Raw genomic sequence first — 26,041 nt, 5'->3', positions numbered from 1 at the left:
AAGCAAGCCAGTAAAGAACATACCTCCATGGCGTCTGCATCAGCTCCTGCTTCCTGACCTGCTTGAGTTCCAGTCCTGACTTCCTTTGGTGATGAACAGCAGTATGGAAGTGTAAGCCGAATAAACCCTTTCCTCCCCAACTTGCTTCTTGGTCATGATGTTTGTGCAGGAATAGAAATCCTGACTAAGATAGCTTCGATTAGAGATTAGAATATGTTAGAGCCTACAGTATTTTTACTGGACACACAGAATTTTCTGCCGTTAGGAAAACACAATGGTCCAATGACAGAAAAGAAAAACGTTAAGTATTTTCCTATGGTCACTGCTCAACATGTAATATCTTTGGATCGTGTTGTGTTAGAATGCTTGAATGTAAACGTTGCTTTCAGGATTACTGAAAGAAGTTTTACTTGAAAAAAATGTTCGATGATTTTCTTTTTTAACTTTTGATTAGAAGAGAATACCTCCAAAATGACTCTAAACACATTTCTACCCTTATGCAAAGGGCTGTACTGCCAAGTTTTATGTCAACTCTATACAAGTTAAAGCCACCTGAGAGGCAGAAATCTCAATTAAGAAAATGCCTCCGTAGGATCAGACTGCAGGCAAGCCTCTGACCCTTTTCTTAATTAGTGATTGATGAAGGAGGGTCCAGCCCATTGTGGGTGGTGCCATCCCTGGGCTGGTGGTCCTAGTTTCTATAAGAAAACTGGCTCGCCAGAGACTAAACCACCAACCAAGGAGTACACACAGAGGAATCCTTGGCTCCAGCTGCATATGTAGCAGAGGATGGCCTTGTCAGGCATCAATGGGAGGAGAGGCCCTTGGTCCTGTGAAGGCTCAATGCCCCAGTGTAGGGAAATTTGAGGGTGGGGGAGGCAGGAATGTGTAGGTGGGTGGGGGAACACCTTCATAGAAGCAGGGGGAGGGGATGGGATAGGGGATTGGGGGGGTAGACTGGTAAAGGGGATAACATTTGAAATGTAAATAAAGGAAATATCCGAGAGAGAGAGAGAGAGAGAGAGAGAGAGAGAGAGAGAGAGAGAGAGAGGAAGGAAGGAAGGAAGGAAGGAAGGAAGGAAGGAAGGGAGGGAGGGAGGAAGGAAGGAAGGGAGGGAGGGAGGGAGGGAAGCTGAGCAAGCCAAGAACAAGCCACTAAGCCCGGCACCCCTCCATGACTTCTGCGTCAGCTCCTGCCTCCAGGTTCCTGTCCTGTTTGAGATCCTGCTCGCAGAGCTTTGATGATGAACTGTGATATGGAACTGGGAGAGAAGTTAACCCTGCCCCCTCCAGTTGCTCTTTGTCACTGTGTTTCATCCTAGCAATACCAACACTGACTAAAACAGTGACATTCTCAGCATTAGCAATTATGAAATAAAAACGTCAATCAGCTCCATAAAACACTGCAGAAGCTCCTCTTCTGAACCGAATATTCAGTGGGGACTGAATTCCCCGTGTGAAAACAAACAAGCACACAGCCTCCTTAGCATGCAAATCCGCGTTCATCTCTATAAAACAGGGAAAGTGATGGATGCTAAAGCATTATTTTAGAATGAAATTCATTATGACTTATTACCAGTAAATGTTTGATGTGGGGCTTAGTTAGGGTTTCTATTGCTGTGATAAAACACCATGACCAATCCAACGTACGGAAAGTTTATTTGAAGCTTACAGTCCCAGGAGGCTGGGGTCATAATGGTGAGGATAGCATAATGGGAGGCAGGCATAATGGTTAGAGCCGGAAGCCGGAAGCAGGAAGCTGAAGGCTCAGACCATCTGCAAGCAGGAAGCTGAGAGAGTGGACTTGACATGATGTGAGTGTATAAACTCTCAAAGCCTGTCAGCAGTGACATAATTCCTCCACCCAGGCCCACACCTCCTAAGCCTCCCCAAACAGCACCACCTGGGGACCAAGCATCCAAATGCCAGAGACTGTAGGAGACATTTGTCATTCACACCACCAGAATTTATAGTGATATTTGATGTTGTCAACTTGATGGAATCTAGCAAAATCAGGTAGATGGCTCTCTGGGCCTGTTTGTAAGGGATTATTGGATTTTAAAGAAATAATTTAGTTTTATGTTACATGTGCCTGAGTATATGTATGTATACCATGCGTAGGTCCTTGGAGGTCAGAAGAGGTTATCAGATCCCTGGGAGCTAGAGTTACAGGTAGTTGTAAGCTGCCCCATGTGGGTACTGTAAATCAAATTCTTATCTTCTAAAAGAGCAGCGAGTGTTCTTACTGCTGAACTGTCTTTCCAGTCCTTTGAGGGCTGGTTGTGTTCATGGAGGTGAGAAGACAGCATCATCCCTAGGCAGGGATTTAAACTATCCCAGTGGAGAATGGGGCTGAGCAGCACTGCACGCCCATGGCCGTTTCCTAACTAAGGGAACCATGTGAACAAGTGGCTCAGGCTCCTGCTGTCCTTCCCTCCCAGCCACGATGGACCTTACCGTGGAACTAAGAGCCAAAATGTACCCTCTCTCTCTAACTTGTTTGTGTCAAGGTATTTTATCACAGTGACAGAAAAAGAAACTAAGATACGCGTACACCCAGGGTGAGCAACAATTCCCAAGGTGCAAGGTGACATGAGCTGAAAGTTTCAGAAACCTGCCTTAACACCCTTAGGATAATAATGTCTTCAAGGCTCATCCCGTAGGACTTCATTTTTATGATTGGATAATATTCCATGCCATGTTTATGACATGCCATGTTTGCTTTTAATTCTAAAGACAAAGAATCAAACCATGTGCCCCCAAAGGCATAGATTTAGTTTATGTTTCATTATGTTTTGGTTTGGTTTTGTAAATGAAGAATGTCAGGTAATGTAAGAGAACTTTTTTTTTTTTTTTAAAACAAATCTACATTAGGCTGCCTGGGGCCCAGGACGCACAGCCTCCTGGTTTCTCCTGCATTCTTGCAGCCTGATGATTTTAACTAGCTCTGATCGATGGCAGATGGGGCAGCATCCCTTGGTCTTCCTTGCTTATAAAATCCCTTCCTGGACCTCCAAGCTCTCTCCATCCCTCCTCACGTGCATGACTCTGACACATGATCCCTAGCTTCCAGGCATGAGGAGGGCACTCTAAGTGCTCCTGATTGGTCTGCCGGAGACTTGGCCTGCATCTCCTGGGATGCTGACCTACTTTCTCTGGGTGAGATGATATAAAAAGCCACTCAGCTTTTCAGAGACACGTCTGCGTTTTGCCTGTTTTCTTCAGCTATTCCCCACGGGCTACAGTCTGTGCTAATGAGATCAACGTGTGCCCACATTCTGGATCGTGCCTCTGAACTTGGCCTCCGAGGGTGTGGTGGGACTGGGGTGGGGGGTGCTGGAAGGACCAGTCCTTACCTGTCCTCTAGTCTGTCAATCACTTGGCACTAGGCCCTGGGCAAAGGTCTGGGGCCTGTGTTCACTTGCTAGGATGACAACAGAGCTTTCCAGATGGGGACTTGACTTATTATGGTTTAAGCAAGACGGAAGAGGGGGAAGCTGTTTACTAAAGGGGCAGGGATGAATATCTGGAGTCAAAAGAAAAAGTAAACAAACCCAAGAATGCATGAACACATAGCGGGGGGGGGTGGGGGGGTGGGAGTGGGGGGGGTAGGCGGGTGGAGGCCTACCTGTCTGCCAGGAAATCTGTGTTGTTAGTTTACCTGGTAGAAATTTCACATAAAAATTTTAGATTCCTGGCTTTTCTGAGAAAACAAAGGGGTGGTATCATTTTGAGGTCCAAGCTGGGCATACAGTGGCTAGGCATGCTCCATCCTTCTTTAAGGCCCATGTGGCTCTGTTTTCTGTTAATGGCCCCACCTTGGCAATTATTTCTGTGACCTCTCCTGAGGCTTCAGTGTCACAGCCCAGTACAGAGTGGACATTCCTTAAACACATGCTGTCCCTATGAATGCCAACTGTCAACTGTCCAAGCCCCCAGCAGGAGGGAGGAACAGGCAGGGTAAGTTGGTAGGAAATCTTTATTAGATGATGGCATGTTTATTGTTTGTGGTACTGGCTGTCTGTGATGCTGACTGTCCTTGACCTCAGATCTCCCAGAGCCTTCTCCTTTCCACAAGTGGACAGACTAGCCCACCAACCCACTTTCCCCTTCCCATCCTGCCCTGCCTACAAACAGGCAGTACTTTATACTGCAGTTCAAGGAGAGCCTCTGGGACATTACCCCACTTTGGTCGGGCATATGCCTCTGGCCTCCCTCCTCAGTCTGTTCTGAGCATCCTTTTGGGGTTCCCCATTCCTTTGTCTGGCACCTAAGCACTTGCTGTGCTCCTGAATGCCCAGGGAAGACTGCTAGGTGCCAAGGTCACAGGAGAGATAGCACAGGTATACATGGGATACACACAAGTCAACTGTGGGCCGCAATACCAGGGCAGTTAGCTATGCAGGAGTTTATTCTATCTCCGAAGAGGGCTCATCTGTGTCTCCCATGCCTCTAGCACAGGGAAGGAATATGTTCCTTGCTGGGGAAGCAGGTGGCACTTCACTCAGGAAAAGAGGAAAGAATTACCTCACAATCAAGGCTTAAATGTGGATACAGGCAAGATATGAGCATTCTAGGCTTCCACAAAAGCACAGTGTGTAGATAAGGTCCACCAAGAGGGCTTAAATCTTGTGGTTCCTTAAGAGCATGTGGTGGTGGTGTGCGAATGAGAATACCTCCCATAGACTCATAGATTTGCATCCTTGGTTCCTAGTTTGGAAGGATTAAGAGGTGTGGCCTCCTTGGAATAGATGAGGCCTTGTTAGAGGGGGTATGCTGCTGGGAATGAGCTTTGAGGTCTCTGTCTGTCTGTCTGTCTGTCTGTCTGTCTCTGTCTGTTTTTCCCTCTCTGTCTCTCTCTGTATCTCTGCCTGCTGCTTGTGTATTAGTTCCTGCTCCAGCGAACATGCCTGCCTGTTCCCCACCATGATAATAATAGACTAACATTCTGAAATGTTATAAACAAGCCCCCAATTAAATATTTTGCTTTTAAAGAGTTGCTTTGGTCACGGCATCTGCTCACAGCAATAGAACAATAGCTAAGACAAGGTGCGGCATGCCACAAACTGGCTATGTAGACTGAATCCATGTGTAGGGCTGGCCAGGAGCTTCCTGACCATCTCATCAGAGAATGCCAAGGTCAGACCAGGTTCTTAGGCCAGTTTAAGGCTGTGGGAAAGGATTTCAAGGTCAATGAGGTTCCACAGGGATCCAGGTGGGCAGAAATAGGGGCTGCAAAGAAAGATAGGTGGGTTGTGTTGGTGCAGGCTCCCTAAGGCGATTCAGAGTCCATCCCAGTCACAGATCCCAGTCATTGATGTGTTCACCATCTGCTTAAGAACCCTGGTAAACTGTACTTGGTTGAGCAGTGTGCTGTGATTGCTCCCGACAAGGAGGAACCCCATGTTTACATCTCAGCATGGTTTTCTTTCCTGCAATAACAAGACTTCAAATGTGGGAGCCCTAGTTAGAGAACCACAGGTTACATTCACATCTTCCAAAGTAGAAGGTTAACAGATGTTATCCTTCAGAAAGCTGGGAATTCTTTAAAATAAAGAATAATGAAAAAAAACTAAATGTCCTGATGGTAAATTCTGTATCTGTGGATAGATACATTTCCTTTTTATGACTGAGAGGAAAAAGTTCTGAAAACACATCTTACAGAAAAAGGCTATTGTGCAAGCCATAAACAAATGGCTCTCCTATGACATATCTAGAAGGATATGTCTTTAAAATGATTTTGGTGGTACTTTTTGTGCTACTTAAATATGATGAACGGCCGGTGTGGACTGGTCTACAGCCCTTGTTCAAAACGACATTTGTGAAACTTTGCTCAAAGGGAGGGAAAACCTCATGGCAGCCAGTCTTTTACATGCTGAGTTCTTGACATTCTCCAGGGAAGATCTGATAAAAAAAATGGTAATGGAGTCCAACATGGAGCACCTTGACATTTTTCAGGGTCCAGCTAGGGTTGGAGATGACAGACTTAGAGACTTCTGATGAGATCTGCTGTAATATTAGGTGACTGCCCCAAGCAGTTACAGTGGCATGGATGCTACCTAAGCAATGTGCACTCTGCATATGTTGCAAAAACTGAATATTAAAAAGGAGCATTAAGACCTGGGAAGATGGTTCAGTTAAGTGTCTGTCCTGTAAACATGACACCTGAGTTCAAGCTGCACATAGTACTGTGCACCTGTAACCAGAGCACTAGTTAGAGGCAGGGAAGGTGGAGGAGACAGGAGGAGCCCTTGGTCAGCCAGCAGAGGCAAATCTGTGAGTTTCAGGTTAAGTGAGAGATCCCAACTTAAAAGATAATGGGGAAAGTGACTGAGGAAGACAGCATATGTTGAACTCAGGCTTCTACACACACACACACACACACACACACACACACACACACACACACACACACGTACAGACGTACACATAGAGGCACACACATGCATGCACATAGGCACAAGGCACACAGACAGGTAAACCAACATGCCATACCTTCAAGCTACAAAAATGCAGTATCAATTGTAGTAATACATATATTATAATTATTATATTAATATATGTGCTCACTTTTTAGTGTCCACTTAATTAACAATTAGAGTCACCATTGAGCAGAGCTCCAGGTCTGGGAAATCTATGTCTGGGCTGCACAGCACATTTCCCCACTCAAGGTCTGCTTGCCAAGTCCTTCACAACCATCTCATCCAGGCATCTTCTCAGTTCATCAGCTCCTTTCACAATCCAGTCCCCAAATGGGCCCTAAACAGGCAGCTCTCCTCAAAGCCAGTTGTGGCAGATCTCAAACCTCCAGCTGCCTGACCTTTAAAAAGCATCATATCTGGGCAGGCTGTCACTGTTGTCGGGTAAAACACAGAATAAAAGCCCCTCTTTCTTTCTCTCTCTCCAAGGATACGTGAGAAGGAACTACCCACTTCATCTTCTAAATGTCTTTACTAATACATGTAAGTCAGGAATTAGGGCACATACATGCGCATGTGCGCAAGTGCACACACGTGCACAAACACACTGCAAACAGCTCACTTTAAAAGCATAACCTAGGACATGTCCCCTTTTCTTTCTCCTCTAGAGATATTTATTCCACCTGGATCACAAACAACACCTGGGGGCTTCTGTTTCCTCATCTACAAAGTGCCCCCTGCCAGTGTGGCTAATTGCTCCTATTTCTTCTCTGCATGAAAAAAGGGCAGGATGCTTATACATTCCACTCATGGCTTAATTTGGGCAAATGATGTGAATCACTTGATCCCCCGTCTTTCTGAGAGAAGCCAGATGCTCAGAGTGATGGACAGAGCGGGAATCCAGTGGTTCACGGGAAGGCAGCTAGCTCTTTTTTTCTTCTAGTGGTGCAGACTTTTAAAAGGCCCCATCATGTGGCTAGATTCACACTAACCTCCATGCTTAAGACCGGAAACTCATTAGTACAAGGTACAGCAGGGAGTCCAGCTCTTCCTTCCCCTCTGCTTTGCTCACCAGCCAAGTATCTTAGAGATAAAAATATCAGTTAGGCCTGCAAAAGGTTGGGACCACTCACAGAGTGTGGAGAGATGCCGGTCTTAAGTGTGGGCCCTCAATACCCACAGTGACTCTTAAGCTACATCACTGTGCCAAGAATCCTTAATGATATCATTTAAAGAAGGACAGCAACAGGCAGTGGGTCATAGCTATACAGAAAGTAGGATTCCACTGAGTGTCTGCCCAGTGTGGTGGTTCACAGTCATGAGTCAGGATGACTGGAGGTGGGGGAGGTGTCATGATGTTCCTGGGGCCCAGGTTTCAACTCTTCCCTCACCCAGATCACTACAGTTAGGATATCCTGCACATCACACAGCCCCATGCTCCCTGCTAGGATTACTACAAAAGTGAAATCAGAGGAATATGATCAGATGCACAGATGCCAGAGTAATTCTCAACAGAGAACACCTAGGATGCTGCCTCCAATCCCAACCAAGACCTCTGAGCAGTATGCAGGCTCAGTACAGGTGGATGGTTCTTAGGCCCCCGGGACTCAGTGTTAGAATGGAAAGTGAGGAGTCCTGATCAAAGCCAGCCCAATATATAAACGTCCCACAGTTGATTCAATACCATTAGCATTTCATAAAAGCACAAGCTGTGTCAAGCAAGCCCAGGGAGGCTTTTGTTTTAATGCAATGTCCAAACCCATGCTCATTTAAGAGATAGTCTAGGCACAGTAGAGCATGGGGTCCTGTCACCTGTGGTGATGGAGGTCGTGGTTATTGGCTTGTGGCTGTTTATAAGGGAATAAATAAACAGTACCTTCACCACTCACATGACCTTGTCTCAAATTAAAAGTAAAATGAAGATTAAGAATGTAGCTCACTGGAAGAATACTTGCCCAGTATATGCAAGTCCTTGGGTGGGTTCTACCTTCAGCAACACACACACGCACACGCACACGCACACAATGTGCTTAGGTTCAATGGAAAGTGAATAGCTATGCTATAGATTTGGGAACTGCCTTCTTGATACCAAACGATAGGTCTTAAAGGTGAGTGTGCCAGTCCCTCAGAAACTGCAAACCTCAGTCTTTCAGGCCACCACCAGCAGCCCATCAAGAGAGGGACACCTGGGCAGGCTTGGAATCTGTACTTCTTCTCCTCCAAGTGTTAGCCCTTCCTGAAGCTTCTGCCTTAGCAATGGTCCTGGACAGAATCTCAGAATATCTAACTGCACTGTTGACCCTGGGCGGAGCCTAGAGGAGACCTACACCACCAGGGAGAGAGTCAGCAGGACTTGCAGGGGCCTAAAGGCAGAGCAGAGCAGAGAAGTTACCCTCATAGAGACAGGGTCCTGCCAGGGAAATAAGTGTCTCCTGGTATGGTACTGAAAGCAAAGAGCAGGACTGTAGACACCAGATACCACCATGGGCTGTAAGGACAGTGTGGCTGGGGACACAGTGGACACAATTAAGGGAAAGAATGAGAAGACCAGGAAGCCTCAGGAAGCAGATTCAAGCTTGGGTAGTACACCTGCCTGCAGAGATCTCACACAAGGTCAATACTGAGTTATCTTCGGGGCTTCCCTCAAGGCCTAGCTGCTTTCTATCTGGGAGCCAGGGTCACTTTTGGTTCACAGGATTAGGGAGAAGCAAGGCAGCCCAGGCAGTATGTATAGACGGACGGCTAAGGAAAGAACAAGGATATCCCAAGGCCCAGGCACTCAGAGGGGACTGCAGCGGGGAGCATACCATCAGTCATGTGTCCCAGTGCCAGCCTCTCCATGGAAACTGAACGAGAGAGAGGCAGACAGATGGGACCACTGACTGACTACATAGTTTGCAAATGCCACAGGGGTACATGGTTGCGAGGGAGTCAGGGACAGTGGTGGAGAGAGGCAGGGGTGTGTGAAAAATTCTCTTTGAGAATGGGACTCCAGACACCTGTAGCCCACCTCCCCACAGGGCTAAAGCAGGAAGACTCTTACAGGCACTGCCTCAGACACCACAGAAGTAGAGGACTCCACCTCCTAGGGCCAACAGTCCGAGGCTAGAGAGATGACTATACTCTTTCAGAAGTCTCTCCAGTCATATGCCTGATGCCACTTAAGCACAGAGGAAAGAAAGCACGGCCTTGGTCTCCTGTCTAAATACTCAATAGAGCACTGGCCCAAAGTGACAGACTTGAGTTTCTTCCTTCCCACATAGGGGAGCTTGTAACAGACAGAAGGAGGCCATTTTGGCTATACAGGGCCAGCGATTCCGACTTCGTGTCTACTGTCAGGTTCCAAGTTTCCTGAGCTAGATTTGAACCAGGCTGATCATCTAAGGCCCAGCATGTAGACCCATAATTTTAAAGATGGACAGGTCTATAGAGAAGATGAACAGATCCATAAAGAAGACAGTCTTTAAATTATCAAAGGGCATCTCCCAAAAGCCAGAGGTGTGGCTCTCTCAAGAAGGTAAATAAATGGCCTGACACTTTCAGGATGAGAGAAGAGCCAACTGTGGTGGCTCACAGCTGTCATCTCAGCACTTTGGGTATGAAGGCAGGAAGAGCAAGCATTCAAGGTTACCATCGGGTACACAGTGAGCTGGGGGTGGGCCTGGGCTCTGTAAGACCTTGTCAAAAGCCAATCTTAAAAGACAAGAGTGTCCCCCTTCACATGATAACCCTCACACTCAGGATCCTGGCTGCAAAGCATAGAATGCATGTTTGTGACGTGGGTCAAGTACAACCAGCAAGGTCAGTACAACCGTGGTGAACTTGTTCCCAAGCCGAGACGCTCTGTCCCTTCTGTTTTAATTTCCAAGATGCCCTTAGCACACAGCCTTTATCTCGGAGGTCCCCTCTACTTGGTAACTTCTGCGTGTTTCTCAAACAAGACTGAGTTAACTGCTAGAGGGGTGAGGGCTGAGGAGTGAGGGGTGTGTGTGTGTGTGTGTGTGTGTGTGTACAACTGGCAAGTGTCTAGGGCCATGAAAGCTACACAGCACGTTCTTAGACATCCTTCATTAACTATTAAAGTCCGGATGATTGTTGGTGGGCAGAGGATGTAGCTTATCTGGTAGAATGCTTCCGTAGCATACATAAAATCCGTAAGCTTAACCTTCAGTATCTTGTAAACCAGGCACAGTGGTGCAGGCCTAGAATCCCAGTGCTTCGGAGATTAAGGCAGGAGGACCAGGTTCAAGGTCATCCACAGCAGATCAAACCTGAAGCTATCCTGGGCAACATAAGATTCTGTATCAAAAAACTTAGTTCCCTTTCGCTATTACTCATGATGGGAACACTTTTAAGAAATCCCAGTGGCCCAGCCTGGAGAGCCACAGGACTATGCCCAACCTCAAGTCCTCTTCTGTACATGAGAGGACATTGGTCTATCCCAGGGGAGGGGTATCTCCTCCAGTAGAGCACACAGAGAACAATGAATACTGGGGGTTATTATTTTCCACTGACTGCCAAGGCACCTCAGAAGTATTTTTGATGGCAGAACTAAATAGCTGCTTAATATTAAATTGTGATCATGTTTACAAGAAAACCCCTAGGAAACTTCAAACACACAGTGGATTATATCTCACACACACCCCCTCTCCCAGCCCCTCAGTACATCAGACTTCTCCCAGAGTTGAATGGGGCTCATGGTGTGAGCAGTTCCCAACTTCTACACCGAATTCATAGTGTGCTGCAATGTTTTCAGGAAAGATAAAACCATCCTAATTTATGTAAAGAGTATTCCTGAAGAGATGCATAATGCATTCCACGAGGTTCAGGCACCAAGCGTGTAAACACCACAGAACGATCACAGCACATATTGACTTGGAGAGGAAACAAATCCCTCTGCGACGGGCAGGCAGGCAGGAGAACCTTGGATTTTGTCACTTTTTGCTGTTTATGTGGGTAAGATTCGGGGGGTGGGGAGGGAGATGGGGGGGAAGTAGTAGGCAGAATTCTAAAAATGTTCCCCAGATGTCCACCCTTCCGTTTATTTTTTTCTTCATCAAGTACTGATTTAGGGATTGCTGGGAAGGAACCCTGCAGATGGAATGGTCTTTGCTAATAAGATGGCTATAAAACAGGGAGATTGTTCTCTGGTACCTGAGTGGATCAGCTGCCACGAGACAAGTCCTTGAAAGCAGACGAAGGGGCTGGTGAGGTCAGTCAGCAGATGATGGCACACATGGTCAAGACTCACGCCCTGAGTTCTATCCCCAGGACCTCGTAGTGGGAAGGAAAGAGCCAACCACAGCATCCACACACGTACCCCGACATGTGTGTTTCTCTCTCCCCATAGCCACAAGCAAACAAGTCCCTGTGATAAACTATTTATAAAAAAGCAGAGGAGGAACAAATGAGCTAGAGACAGGAGGCAGAAGGGGATCAGAGAGCCAGAGGACCAGGAGAGAAATTCCCCAGTCCATGGCCAGATTTGAAATGCCAGTGAGCAGGAACATGAGGAGAGGCCCCGATGACAGCCGTCTGGAAAGTGAGAGCCTCCATCTTTCCACCACCAGGAGCTGAATTCTGCCAGCTGAGTCCAAGGAGAGTCCTCCTAGAAAGGAACACAGCCCAGGAACACAGCAACTTCATCCGTCAAGATCAGAAGTAGAGAAGCAGCCAGGACCGGAAGCCATGCTCTGGGTTCTGACCCACAGAGCCTAAGGGACGAAGAAACTGATCTTGTCTGTATATCTGAACTTACTGAGTGTGCTCATTTGTCACAGCCCACCATAAAAATCTGGTGAGGGTAGGACAGGAAGGTGAGTTAGACCCAAGTGCGAACTGATGAAAGAGTCTTCTTGCTCCACCCACCCACAAGGACTCAAATTTGACCTGGTACTGGCACTTCTTTATGAGGCTCATCATGGCCCCATACAAACACAGCCAGCTCTGCTATGTACACCTTCAGGAGAGAAGTCCATCTCATATTCTTGCACTGCAAACCATGAGCTCCTGACATATCTATGTTTGGCCACAATATGATAAATATAAAATGAAGGATGCCCATCAGTCAGGAAATCTCATGGGGAAGCAACAATTAAATCATAGCTTGTTAATGCTCAATATATGCATCACATTTGCTTCCTTCTCAATTTTCTAGAAAAAGATTTACTTATTTTTATTTTATGTATATGAACGTTTACTTGCATGTATAGATATGCACTATGTACATGCAGTACGAATGAGGGTAAGAAGAGGGCATTGAATGCCCTGGAACTGTAGCTATGGACAGTGGTGTGGCCTTGTAGGTGCTGGAGACTGAAGCCGGGTCCTCTTCAAGAGCAGCCAGGGTTCTTAACTGCTGAGGCATTGTTCTAGTCCCTCAATGTGTCTCTTTTTAACAGAAAGGAAGAGAATGGTAAGTACATGTTTTCGTTGAGCTGGAATTAAAATATTATACCACAGTCATCTATGTCTTTCATTCCATAATAGAAGAACCACAAAGCAACATGATGACACTTAATGCAGTTCACACTTTATGATTCCTAAATACTTAGCCATTGAAAATGGTGTTACAGTCCAAGTCACTGGTTCAGTTGTGACTAAATCAAGACGTATCTGCTCACTTAAGAGTCCATGACAAGTTTTTAAAAGAATCATCTCAGGGGACTAAAGAGATGAATTCTCTCAAGAAAGCCATGCTGAAAAAGCAGAATAAGGCAGAATAATACACCAGGCCCACGGGGCTGTAGAGGTTTCGATTATAATGGTAAATCACAAGCTTGCATGCTCATTACTGCATTAAGAAATGGCTCCCAATTCAAGGTATCAGTGTTAGGTTCCTAGACAGTATTAGTTCACTGCTTTTACCAGACAGGAAGAAAACAGAAGAATTCCACTATGAGTTCAAACGAACAAGCATGGCTATAGAATATCCTAAGTTAAAGTAGCCACTCTTTCCCATTCACTGAGTAAGACAGAACCACGGGGAGGCTCCAGCCTGAAGGGCAAAGGCTTAAAGTCACCATTTACATTCACAGAACAGGATCGAACAATGAACTGGGGCATACTCCATCACTGTCAAGCCACTGCTGCAAAGGCATATGAGGTAACATCAGCAGGGTACCAGCAAAAAGGAAAAACAGCAACAAAGGGGCTTTAAGCCTCGGGTCTTTCAAAAGTTCTTAATCGCTTTTAAGGTTTATTTTATGTGTATGTGTGAGCTTCCCCATGTATCTATATGCACTACATACATGTCTGGTTCCAGAAGAAGTCAGAAGAAGGTGTTGGACCCCCTGGAACTGGAGTTACAGATGGTTGTAAGACAGCATGTAGGTTCTGGGACCAAAACAGGGGTCCTCTTAAAGAGCAGCCAATGCTGTTAGTCTCTGAGCCATTTGCTCAGTCCCATGGATTTCATTGTCTTCTGGGTAGCATGCATTCCTTTTGCCATTCTGTAAACCTCATCATCAGAACAATGCTTTGAATAATAAAAAATTCAATCTACAGGGTCAGAAAGCCCATGGGGGAGTGGGTGGGTAGGGGAGTGGGGGTGGGTGGGTAAGGGGGACTTTTGGTATAGCATTGGAAATGTAAATGAGCTAAAAACTAATAAAAAATGGAAAAAAAAAAAAAAACAGGCAAAAGATTGGAACAAGCATTGCTAGGGAAACCGCTAGGGAAAACACAAATGCAAACTGCCCTGAAACCCTTCCACCCACCCGAGGAGGAGGGCAGGAGTCGGAGAAGGAAAAGTGAGCTTCAGTTGTTGGCACACATGCTGTTCCAACATCCTTTCGGTTGCTGTAATAAAACACTCAGGACTGAAAGCAACTTAAGAGAGGAAACGGTGTGATTTGCCTTACACTTTCAGGTCACAGTCTATCATTGGGGATATCAAGGCCCGAACACAAGCAGGAACTTGAAGCTAGAACTGATGGGGGGGGTACTGCTTGCTTGCTCATTCAGGAGCTTATAGTTCCAGGACCACCTGCAAATGGAATGGCGCTGCTCACAGTGGGCTTCAATTTCCTAATTACTGATAAAAACAGCCCCACCATAGACATGCCCACAAGCCAAGATGGCCGACATAATCCCACAATTGTAGCATCTTCTCTCAGATGACTCTAGGCTGTGTCAAACTAACATAGTTAAGGCCAACTAAGGCAGATCAGAGCCATAGAAACCTCATGGGAAGGTAAATGGTATGTCCTCTAGGAATAATAGTTCAGAGGTCTCATCTCCCCACCCCTACCCTCCAAGACAGGATTTCTTCATGTAGCCCTAGCTGTCCTGGAACTCACTCTGTAGACCAGGCTGACCTTGAACTCAGAGCTGTGCCTGTCTCTGTCTTTTGAGGGCTGGAATTAAAGGTGTATGTCACTACCTTATTTAAATGTGGAAGCCTGAAAGCTCAGCCTTATTCATCCATCAGAAATGAAATCCCATGTCTTCTCAAATCTATATGTGCACATTAGAGCCACCCTATTCATAACATGCTTGCAAATGGAAACAATCCAGATGTCTCCAATTGGGAAATGCACAAAGGAGGCACAACTACACTGTGGAATGTCACTCAGCAATGGAGTGGAATGAGCTACTGGTACGTACACACAGCTTGAGTCAGAAACCCTTATACTAAGTGAGGAAAGCCAGACACAAGCCTGTATACAAAGTGAGTCCCTTTTTCTGCTGTTACAAGAAAGGCAGGGAGACAGGGTGGGAGATTCCCCAGTGGCTGCCTGGGTAGGGATGGGATTGGAGGGTGATTAAACAAGAGAGAAGTTTGAGGTGATAAAATATGTCAAGAATCAGTAGAGGCTACACAACTCTACAATTTTTTTCAAAACTCATGAAGTTGTACATCAAAAAGAGGGGCTTGTTCTGTGAACAAACTAAAAAAAAAAAAAAGGTTTCTAAAAAAATTAGAAAGTACACGAACATTTTTTTGTTATCTTTAGCAAGGAAACAAAGGCTCAAATATGGATCCCAAGCTGAGTTACTAGCTCTTTGAAGTCTGTCCTCATATACAACCTGAGCCTGACACGTTCACATTGTGAGGATCAAGGTCCCTCTGCTCCATACAGCTCTGGGCATGACTGTCCTTGTGACTTCGCAAGGACACCTGCTGAGGCTGTAGCTGAAACAGTTCTTCTACCCAGGCCCAGCAGAGACTGGGGGCAAGTCTTTCAAGGAACCCTGTAGAAATAACATGTCTGAATAGCAGATGCTCTAGGGCAATAACTGTGATTTTCAGAGTTTTGTGTCCCTGACCCACAAAGACACCCAATAGTAACTTTATTTATCATCGCCATCATCATCATCATCATCCTTTTAAACCTCTCCTTTCTCTGATCTCTAAAGTAAAAAAAATTTACCTACTTTTCATTGAACTCATACAAGTAACACTGCATTGCATTAATATTAAAGATTTGGATAATAATCTAGATGTATAAGGAGATTTATAAGTTTATTATTTGCACAGCACACACATCATGGAAGAAATTAATCTGAAAGAATTGCAGTTGACAGAAGCAAATTGCATATGTAGCCATGAATGCAAATCACCTTCTAATTTCATTTTACAACAAACATTAAGCTCCCTTTCCCAAATACAATGCTTTAATGGGGTGGGCTGCACTAATACCAGGCTTCATTTCCCTTTTAACATCAAGTAGCACATGTGTCATTTGAAAGCGTGAACAGAGAGTAATGTAGCTGGGCTCACATTTGTTGAGGTACTAACAGGTGTAAACAGAGCACATAAGTCTCCTCACAGCCACCTCTGTATGTAACAGGCATTTCCCTTGGCACAGCCACACAGCTAATTTTTGTACAAAAGCTGATTTACCAATGCCTTAACCTCTGACATATTTGTTCAATGTTATTTGGCTGACTACTGGTTGTTGGTGGCTCATTACCATAAGCTATGCCAAAGAGGCAGAGGCAGAGGCAGAGGCAGAGGCAGAGGCAGAGGCAGAGGCAGAGGCAGAGGCAGAGGCAGAGGCAGAGGCAGAGGCAGAGGCAGAGGCAGAGGCAGAGGCAGAGGCAGAGGCAGAGGCAGAGGCAGAGGCAGAGGCAGAGGCAGAGGCAGAGGCAGAGGCAGAGGCAGAGGCAGAGGCAGAGGCAAGAAGATCACAAACTAGACAGCCTAGCTTATACCTTGGGACTACAAAGATGTCTTAGCAGTTAAGAGTGCTCTTGCAAAAGACTCAGGTTCAGTTCCCAGCACCCACGTGGTGCCTCACAACCATCTGTAAGCCCAGTTTCAGGAATATGATGCCCTCCTTCAGTCTCCTTGGGTACCAGGTACCCGTGGTATACATAGAAACATGAAGACAAGACACTCATACACATTAAAAAAATCAATATTTTTTTCCAAAATTTTAATTATCAGCTAAAACAGGGGATGGGGGTTGGGAGAGAGTTAGGCTGAGAAGGACCAGAGAGACAGCTTAATAGGTTAGGGCATTTGCCACCAGGACTGATGATGACCGGAGTTTGATTCTTGAAGTTTACATGGAAAGGAGAAACCAACTTCTGTAAGTTGTCCTCTGACTTCCATACATGTACATACTTGTGCACACACTCACCACAACCAACAACCACCATCACCACTACCACCACCACCAGAACTATATAAAAGAGAATGCTATGTTTTGATGTGACATTATGAGTATAGCCCCAGTCTATCAAACACCGTGGTTTCTAAAATACTCCTTTGAAGGGAGGTGTGCATTCAAAGTGAAGGCCTCCAAGTTCCTGCCCACAACAAGACACTTGCTCTTTGATCAGTCTGCACAGCAGCTGGGCTCAGGGTATCTGTCGACAGGTATCCTGCTTAATCCAGAACAGAACAGTAAATTTGTCACATTGCCAGTGGACAGAGAAAAACCATTGAGGATGTGAAAAAGAGGAAATGGGCTTTGGCACTGAAAACTTTCCCCATAGGAGGGCCGGATCGATACAACCGGTGCCCACGTATGCATTTTAAAACAGTTCAAGAACTGCTGAATACACATCAAATTTCCTTCTTCTCTTTCCCACTCAGAAATTTTAAGCACTGAAGAAACAAACATAGGCTTGTCAGTAGCCAAGGTTTACTGAAAGAGGGTGCAAGCCTGGAACCAGGGTCTGGAAGACAGCTACATAAACAAATCACAGACTCGTCAGTCAAAGGAATGGTATGATTTATCAGTTAAAACAATACTCAGAAGCATGTGAGATAGGCTGGAGAGGTTCGAAGGGCTGAGAATTACTCGCATTAATCATCTCTGAAGTGTGCCTGAACCGGACATCTGAAGGCCACCACAGATGCGGGGATACGAAGTTGATCGAGAAAGCCAATCAAGATGGAGGCCACTCCAAGTCAATATTCTCTAGCAGATTTGAAAGGAGCATCCATTATCTTAGCCAAACGATGGCGGTGCTCTCTGTACCTTATGTCTAAACAAAATATAAACCATAGAGAAAGCCATGTATGAAGGAGAAGGTTTTAGCTCACCACAGGCAACTGTAACCAATAATAAAGAGTCCTCCGCCATGCTCCGGGGAAAGAGAGATTGCTTTTCTTCTGAAAGTTCAATCGATTCAGGAAGTGACTCACTCTACGCTCTCCCTGCAGTCAGTCATCTCATTCTGATCCCAATGACTGAGACAACCCATCCCCAAGACTGTGTTTAATTGCAAGATGTAAATGTCCCTGAAACATAGTCATGATAACAGAAAATGGGACAAAAGCTGTGAGGGACTCCAGGCTTCCCCTGGGATGCCTTGACATCTCAGTAGCGACTTCAGGTCTCTCAAGATGCCCTGGTTTGGGAGCTGTTGAATTTGACATTGATTCCCAGGAGTACCACTCTCAGGTTGCAACATACTGTATGTCTAACAGTCAGTTCCTCTATGCATCAAATGGTCTGGTTAGCTCACACACATTTAATTAAATGTCAGAAGTTGCAACTATGGTCCTAGGAATCCACTGGACACCCAGTGGGTAGGGGGCACCTTGCTGCAATGAGTAGGTTCTAGTGTTTTTGAAGAGCCACTCTCCAGAAAATACAAGCCAGTATTTCATCTAACACCAGCATGTGACAATTGTGTGTTCAGGTGCCAGAGAACGAAACACCAAATGAGCCCCATCCTCATCAAGAAATATGCTAAGGAACTCAAGCGGCCACTTCCTTAAAGAGGTCTGAGACTGTGGGGCTTGCTCTACACTATTTTTGGACATGGTTACTTGTGGCTTCAGAGTGCTCCCCTCTCCCCCTCCTTCCCCTTTCTTTCCCTATCTATTTCCCCTCCCCCCTTCCTCCCTCCTTCTTGCCTCCTTGGATAATGACAGCAGCCTCCCAGCTCATGTCCCTGTCTAGCTCCTTACCTGCTAGTCCTCCTTTTGTGGTAACCTCAGGACTACTTTAGACCTGCACAGCCTGTGGCTAGTCCCCACAGTAGAGCCCAGCATCTCAAATGCTCAGCCTGCTCATCTCCTGGGAAAGGTTGAAAGCAATTTCAGGACAGACAGGAAGAGATTTCCATCTCTGCCACATATGATTGAAGGAGCTCTGAACAGAAGCCCTGAACAGAAGCAAAACTTCATGCTGAAAGGGAATGCTCAAGTATGCCTTGCCAGGTATAAGAAAGACACCTGCCTTTTCCTCATTCGTGGGCACCTATGCTTAGCTCTTAATGAGACTCATATTTAAACAGCCTTGTAGGTAACTGATTAAAGTAAACCCAAACCCTTTAAAATATTTTGCTAACAACCTCTACATCCTTCATTCTTCCCAAAGGCACTTATGCACTGGCAGAAGCATTGTCCCCCGCTCTCGGCATGGAATATGGCAAGCTATGCCCTTGAGTTCCTTACTGTGGGTGAAAGAAACAGAAGATTCCTTATTCTGCCTTGAGAAGACCTGCTTTAGGGAGTTCTAATCTTAAAGAAAAGTTGAAGTGTATTTGTTCTCTGAAAGGATTAGCTCTTTTTCAGCAGGGTTATCTACCAACTCTAAAGGCTATGCCACACCAATGCATATAAGGAATCACGAAATTTATTAATATCATCGCACAAGCTACAGCACAGCTGAAAGAACACTTAAGCTCAGTGAAGAACAGACAGGGGGAGGTTTTCAGCAGCCTGAATCCTCCAGTTTCAGGGAGAGATCACCTGTACAATGGGTGATCAAAAATGCTTTCTTCCCGGAGTGGGGGTTGGGGGGTCTCCCTATCCTTTTGGGTCCTCCAGAGCCTGACATCAGAGCAGGAGACACAAGACTCCTATATGTTCTACCCTAGCATTGAAGTCTGCAGTATGACATGTGGGTCCTGGGATGTTCTAAGCTATTTTAACATGGTAAGTGTCTTCTGGCCTTAGAGGCTGAGGACTGATGGCCACATCCTTACTTGAAGCTTCCTGTGGCCTCATCTTGACTGAAGCTCAAGCTGTGGCTTCTTGGACCCCTGTTCATTCTCTTAACCTTGTTTGCCAGCGTCAGCGTTGGTTCTGAGAGCTGTCCAGAAACTTGCTCTGACCATTTCTTTTCTCATTGTGCTAACCAGAATCACACTGGGTCATGTGTTGCCAAGATCCAGGACTCATGCACCCAGAATTTAACCTAAGAAATCTTTGTCAATACCTACACTTTGGAATGGGCTGGCTTCTCTTTCATGCCTGAATATGGCTAACGCAAGTCACTATGTGTAGATCACAGAAATGACAGGATGTGACTTCAGAGGCTAGATCCTAAAGACATGGTGGTTTCTTGCTTTCTCGTGGATCCTGCTTTCTAGGAGGAAGGCAGCTGTTGGTCATTGTCTTTCCTTGCCTGCAACAAAACATGATGACCAAGATAACCTGGGGAGGGAAGGGGTTAATTTACCTTCCATTGCAAAGCCCACTGAAAGGAAGTCAAGGCAGGATTCAACACAGAACCCTGGAGGCAGAAACTGAAGCAGAGCCTGTGAAAGGATGCTGCATACTGGCTTTGCTCCCCAAGGCTTGCTCAGCCTGCTTTTTTATATGACCCAGGACCACCTGCCCAAGGGTAGTGCCTCAACCAGTGAGCTGGGCTCCCCCACGTTGATCATTAATCAAGAAAATGCCCTACATACTTGCCACAGGCACTCTGATAGAGGCATTTTCTCAATTGAGTTTCCCCTTTCAGATGACTCTTGGTTTGTGTCAAGCTGATAAGATCTAACCAGGACAGCCATCAAGACCTTAGAATGGTGTCTGCATGCAGGAGGCAAGTAAGCAAAGCCCACTGTGCATACCCGACATCAGCTTGCCGGCTCTGGAAGGAGACCTTAGAGCCCCGCCCCAGCCTTCAGCTAAGATGGGATAAATGTGCCAGTCACATTCTAGAATACAGAAAAGGAGAGAAGTGCTGAAGATCACACAAGCACATAGTACCCGGGCATGTGTGCTTCCACGTCTCTCTCCTAAGCACTATCTACTTTTTCAATGCCTCTGCTTAAGGCAGAAACGGTATGGTTGTCACAGGTTCTCCTGCTTTGCCGTTTGCAATGATGACCACCATTTACCCTGCTTAGCTACCAGTATTCAGTGCTCATACTTTCTGGGTTTTAAAATTGTACATTAGCAAGCACAAAGATGGAAGTGCTGAGCTCCATGGATCCATGCACACTTTTTGATGTTCTACGATTCAGGGGATGGTATCAAAAATTTGCCTGGATAGTCCTGTGGGTGTTTATATGGCTTATAGACATATTCACATTGCTGCCTGAGGAACACATGCATCTTAAGACATGCAAGAATGAAGTATAACACATTTGACAACATAGATGACAACATTGCATTGCAATGTGCAGAGGCTGGACACCCCAGTACAACATCAAATCCTACATAAACAGTGCTAAGAAAAGCGAGCAGAAAGAAACAGACCGTGCTTCATGGTAAAAATGTCTGCTATTCTCCTGTTTGCTTGATCTCATGTTGTATTTGTGTATTGTGTTCATGTGTGTCCACATGTGTGGGTAGGTGTGTGCACCTACCTATTTGTGCACATGTGGAACCCAGAGGTCAATGTCAGGAGTCTTCCTCTAGCACTTTCCACTTGTTTTTAGCTCGCCTTTGTTTATGTATTATGTATATAATAACTTTCATTATCTACTTTTGCATACCTGTGTATGTGTGTGAGGCTTCAAGGCCAGAGGACAACTTAAGAGAGTCAGTTCTCATCCTCCACCTTGCGGCACCCAGGATTGAACTAAGATCAGCAGCTTTGGCATCGAGCACCTTGTGGTTTGAGTGAGAATCGCCCTCATAGGCCCATCCCATATGTTTGAATGCTTGGTCCCTAGTGGCTGAGCTTTTAAGGAAGGATTAGGAGGTGGAGGTGTGGCTTTGTTGAGGAAAGTGTTTCACTGGGGGTGGCTGGGGTTTCAAAAGCTCATACCAGACACAGTCTCTTTCTACCTCATACATGTGGATAAGATTAAAGCTCTCAGCTACTGCTCCAGCACTCTGCCTGCCTGCATGCCTGCTGCCATGTTTCCCACCATGATGAGCATGGACTAACCTTCCCAATTAAGTGCTTTCTTTTGTAAGTTGCCTTGGTCATGGTGTCACTTCACAGCAATTGAATAGTACGTAAGAAATACCTCTACCCAACGATCTGTCCTGCTGGGCTTCCCGTTTATGTTTCAGAAACAGGGTCTCTCACTAAACCTGGAGCTCTCAAATTAGCCTAGAAAGACCAGGATAGCAAGACCCAGTGACCATCCTGTTTCCATCTCCCTGCATTGGGGTTACAGACACATGTTGCCATGTTTGGCTTCTTACATAGATGATGGGGATTTGAACTCAGGCCCTCATGCTTGCAAAGAAAGCACTTTAGGCACTGAGCCTCTCCCAGTCCTCCTTATCGCATGTCTTACCCTCCTTCCCTATCCTTCCTATTGAAAGCAGCCATGCCCATATTCCTATAAGTGTCTCCACAGACTGCATAGAGAAAATTGAAAGTCTGTCCTCACATGCTCTTTTAATTTGTGCAGACACTCACTTTCCGAAGACATCTTCTGCCTGACACCGCGACTAAATCTATTTTCACGCATCTTGACACAGTGTTTAAACTCCACCCAAATGTGCCTTGTACTCGTTATGGGTGTTTTCCAGTGTAAGCTTCCTACAGGGATGTCCCCTCCTGGAGCCAGATCCAACACTGACCTGACTGCTGGATACATGTTGATCCTATGGGGGAATTCATCAAAACTCAGGCAATGGGAAACAAAGGCAAGCAATTAGGGCCCCTTCTGAATGTTTACCTCAGATTCCAAATTCATCTGAGATCCTGCAGAGAAACAGAAGCATAAGTTGTGTGTGATATGGAGCCTCTGTGAAAGGAAAATGGAGAGGCTGGGACAATGGCTTAGGTTAAAGTATTGGCCACACAAGCATGGAGACGTGAGCTTGAGCCACAGAACATTTGTAAAAATCAGGGGGTGGTAAACTATGATTGTAAAGCCAGTGCTGAGGAGACAGGAGGATTCTGGGACTACTCTGGCCAGCCAGTCTGACCAAAGCAGGGAATTCTGGGTCAACTGGCACACCCTGCCTCCAAAAAATTTGAGGAATAATAATACTTGACATTGTCCTTTGACCACACACAAACACACACACACACACACACACAAACACACACACACTCACACACAGACACGCACACACACACTCACACACAGACACACACACTCACACACATACATGCACACACACACACACACACACACACGCACACACACTACACACACACACTCAATCACTCACACACACATACACTCACACACACACACATACACGCACACACACACTCACTCACACACACACATACCACACACACACACCACACACTCACACACACATACATGCACACACACACACACCACACGCACACACACATACACGCACACACACAGACATACACACTCACACAGACACACACACACACAGACACACACACACAGACACACACACTCCAACATGAGGTTACTTTGATAAGATTCTTCTCAAAGCAAAACTCTCCGTGGATCCCTAAAATGAATTTAAAGTGACTTTCAAATCAGAAGCTGAGTGGCAAAACCTTTCATAATTGGGATTCTCCCTGACTCCTAGCAGGGAGCTAAAGATAGCTTTGCTTCCTGAGGTCTAAGTCAGGGTGTTTCCACCATGTCCCTGCACTGTGCCCCTAGGTGGTGCTCAGTTCCAGGAAGGCCACCTGCTCTGCCCTCCACATAGGGTAAGGCCATCCCTGGCACTAGACAACAACAGGGAGAAAACACTAGGGATTTTGGGGCTTTGCCATTACTCATGCCAAAGGAATGGCATGCCATTCCAGCCAGCTCAAGGACCCACTCTCCAGGCCTCTGCCCCAGGGCAGGGGTGCTGGAAGGGAAAGCTACCAAAGGTTCCAGGCAGCCGCAGCTGCCCATAGAGCTGCTGGCTCAGGGTCAGCACATTCACTTGGCCAACTCCAGTGTCCTCAGCTAGAGGCTAAGAAGCCCTAGCTGTGAAGTTCTGAGTGGTGAAGCAGAGATGGAATAGTTGGGGGATGTGGGGAGAAGGTGGGGAGGGGAACCAGGGCAAGTGGCTATTGGGGAAACCATCCACCTTGCCACCTGCTTTTGTCTCCTCTATAGGTGACAGGGAGAAACAGTGATCAGGAATACAGATCTCTGATGGCAAAGTGGAGCTCTTTAAAAACAAACCCAGGGCAGTCTTACCATGTGTGGCAGAGGTAGTCTAGGGGCAGAGTTGGGACAACTACCCAGCCAAAATGCCAGAGATGGACCCTAATGAACAGTGCAGCTCCTACAATACACAGAAAAAAAAAAAAAAGAAATCAGGGTACCTGGAAAGAGAGACCTCAAGTCCATGGGGATGGCCAAGGGCTTCAACATAGCCAGCTCCTTCCTACAGGAGGTTGCAAAGCAGGGCTGAACTCCACAGGGCTAGCCACTTAGGGGACAGACCTTCATGGCATCCCAGAGGGCAGACAGATGTGACAGCTAGACTCCACATCAGATGAGGACAGCAGGAGTGGGGTGTTTGAGAGTGTAGTATAGAAGCCCCCCTGTTTCTTAGGTGAACAAGACTGAAGGGGAACATGGCAAAGGTTTATGAGACTGCTCCGTCACTCAGCTGCCCGGCACACTGCTATCAGCCAGCTCAGTCCTGCAAAACCCCAGTTGTTTTCTTTCTTTCTTCTTTTTTTTTTTCTGCAAAGAGTACCCTTGAAATTGGACCCTGCCACACCACAGACAGTGCGTCCTGGCTGGCTCTATCCAGCTGCTTGCCTCCAGTGCTTCCTGGACTAGGGAAAGGAGCACAGATAGATGGCACTTTGGGATTGCCCATAGTGAACATCTCTCTGGGCTCATTAGCTGTGCCCTCCTATCCTCCTGCCTACCCTCCTGTCCTCCTCTATAGCAAGAGTCTCACCTCATTCTTGCGACCCTGCAAAAGCCCCCAGAGTTCCAGCCCTGGCCACGTGTTGAGATTCCCATGGGAGCTTTGTGAAGCCTGCAACTTCCCCTCCTTCTTGTGAAAATCCACAGCGCATGCCGGGGGACAGGGAAACACCCTGGAGACTTGAATTGAACAACTCAACAGACTTTTTCAGTCTGAATTTTTAAAATGACATGAAACCATAGGAAAAATAAGCAAATCCCACTACATGGGGGCTCCTTTGGCAGCGTACAGATGGCGGACGGGTACAGTCCTCTGGCCACACTGTCATCTCCAGAGGCCTCACTCTGGGTTTAGCTCCCCTGGGTCTGAGGGCAGTTCCCTGTGCTCCCCCCACCCCCACCCCCCACTGTATCGGTGAACAACACCACCTGAGGAGAATGCAGACTGTGGGGTGTCCTGTGGGAGCCATCTATCATCTGCTCTCACTCCACTGCTGTGGGTTTGAGCGTAGCCCCTGAAGGGTCACCTGCCAGTGGGTGACAGACATGGTTTGGGTGGGGTTGATTTCATTCCTGACCACAAGGAGGACATGTGAGCCTTGAAAATATCAGAAAAATATCAGTTAGCCCTGCACATAGAGGAAACTTTAAAGAGGGCCCACAGTCCCCCCAGCCTGGCCTTTCAGAGCAAGAAGTCTCTCATTGGGGTTAGTCTAGATTCAACTGTAGGTCGACTTTCTATTGGGATATGCTGTCTCCTTCTATAGGGAGGTCTGAGTGGGAGTCTGCTGGAGACCACTGTGACACCAGGGACTGAGGTGAGAGGCAACAGGGCCTGGATGGCTCTGTGTGGGCTTAGGCCCTGCTGTTTCTGAGCTCTCAGCTCCCTCAGCCAGTGAGTGAGCCTGATCATGATGTGCGAGGAACTTGGCCAGGCTTCACCTCTCACCTGCCTTGGCACTCTGACATAAAGCTGGTGACAGACTCTGGTTCTAGATAGCCAGATGACACTGTTGGGCAGACCGCTCATAAGGGTAGGAGGTGACTTCATTTGTCGGTTGCCTGAAAAGGCTTGCACAGAAAATGCGCTTCTCATTATGTCAGGACATCTGTGGAAGGAGAGTGGGGGACAGAAGGGCAACTGTCTTTCCTTTTCTATTTGAAGGCAACACCTTTCTGGGCTGGTTCTTCGTGTGTGATGT

General features: G+C 46.5%; 1 protein-coding gene and 1 non-coding gene across 4 annotated transcripts in view; both read right to left on the bottom strand.

Moving 5' to 3' along the window:
* Positions 1-26,041, bottom strand: part of Ptpre (protein tyrosine phosphatase, receptor type, E) — a 148,471-nt gene that overhangs the window by 110,805 nt on the left and 11,625 nt on the right. The window lies entirely within an intron of this gene.
* Mir1962 (microRNA 1962) lies at positions 9,208-9,328 on the bottom strand. The gene has a single exon (NR_035488.1). It is a non-coding gene; the product is annotated as a microRNA 1962 (primary transcript).

This window comes from Mus musculus, chromosome 7, assembly GCF_000001635.26.
Source record: "Mus musculus strain C57BL/6J chromosome 7, GRCm38.p6 C57BL/6J".
In the NCBI taxonomy this organism is placed as follows: Eukaryota; Metazoa; Chordata; class Mammalia; order Rodentia; family Muridae; genus Mus; species Mus musculus.
Note: the sequence above shows the minus strand (reverse complement) of the source record. Positions and strands in the feature narration are given on the sequence as shown.